At 21.9% G+C, this 1193-nt stretch overlaps 1 non-coding gene across 1 annotated transcript; it reads right to left on the bottom strand.

Annotated features, from left to right (window-relative positions):
* Positions 1 to 842: 842 nt before the first annotated feature.
* On the bottom strand, positions 843 to 913 carry TRNAT-CGU (transfer RNA threonine (anticodon CGU)). Its single transcript has one exon. It is a non-coding gene; the product is annotated as a tRNA-Thr (tRNA).
* Between the last annotated feature and the right edge of the window lie 280 nt (positions 914 to 1193).

Below are 1193 nucleotides of genomic sequence, written 5' to 3' on the forward strand. Positions count from 1 at the left end.
GAATTTTATTCAATTAAAAGACTTTGTTTTATGATTCTAATATACAATTTGCTTCTTTGAGGTGAATCGGTTTTTATTATTTAAAATAATAACTGATTCTTTAAGAAGTAATAGAATTAGATAAGATAAAAGGATATATGTTGTTTATACTTCTACATTCATTCACGATAAAAAGTAGGATTCTTTTGAAAAACGATTTTAGTGCTGCAATTTTAATTATTATAACCGTAATATCAGATATTATTTTCCAACTTTTATCGATTATCACGCATCTTTTCAGTTATAATTGAAAATAAATAATTTATAGAAATATTTTTCACGGTTTATTCTTGATGATTTAATCAATAAATTGTTAGCACTAAAACAGAAGTTCTTGCACTTTTTTTTTATTTTGCTGTTTTGAAAATTTTTAAGTCTAAAGGATTAGATTACAAAAATTCCATGCTATAAAACACATTTTCTTACATTATTTTCAACAGACTGTTTACTTTGCAATAGTTCTATTCTATAACTTGTACTTTTTAAACACGATTTAGATTCTTAAAATATCAAGCAAATGGTTATTTTACAAATTTAAGAAAAATCCAAGAAAAACATTCTAAATATTAAAACTAAACAATTTTTATTTAATTAATCAAATTTTTCTTAATATCATTTCAAAACTTAATTATGATGCAAAATTTTTAAATATGATCTAAAATTATACAAAATCATTTTTGGATATTAGACAAAAAATGCAATAAATTTTTTCATAAGATGATAATTAACTAAAAATATAATTGTACGGAGACGTAAAAAGATGTTAGAGAAGGTGATATAAATTAAAAAATTTAATTTAAAATTGGCCTATGGCGGAGTCGAACCACCGGCTCCACTTTACGAGAGAAGTATTTTACCACTAAACTAATAGGCCTGCAAAAATTAAAAACAAAATATTTATTTTATTTACATAATTTAAATCCTTAAAGCATTGATAAATGTAATATATCGGAAATAAATTTAAAGCCATAATTATGAATTATGTACGATTAAATATGGATTAAGACTTAAAATAAATTCATATAAAATATATTTTGCTTTTTTCATAGCATTAGAAATTTATATTGGCTACATTCAAATCATAAGTTAAAACAACACAAAAAAACAAAACTCGAAAGTATATAAAAGACGTATTCTATTAATTAAGACAAATA

Source organism: Rhyacophila brunnea, unplaced genomic scaffold (assembly GCF_057557595.1).
Source record: "Rhyacophila brunnea isolate RB1 unplaced genomic scaffold, BYU_Rbru_1.0 scaffold_40, whole genome shotgun sequence".
Taxonomy (NCBI): Eukaryota; Metazoa; Arthropoda; class Insecta; order Trichoptera; family Rhyacophilidae; genus Rhyacophila; species Rhyacophila brunnea.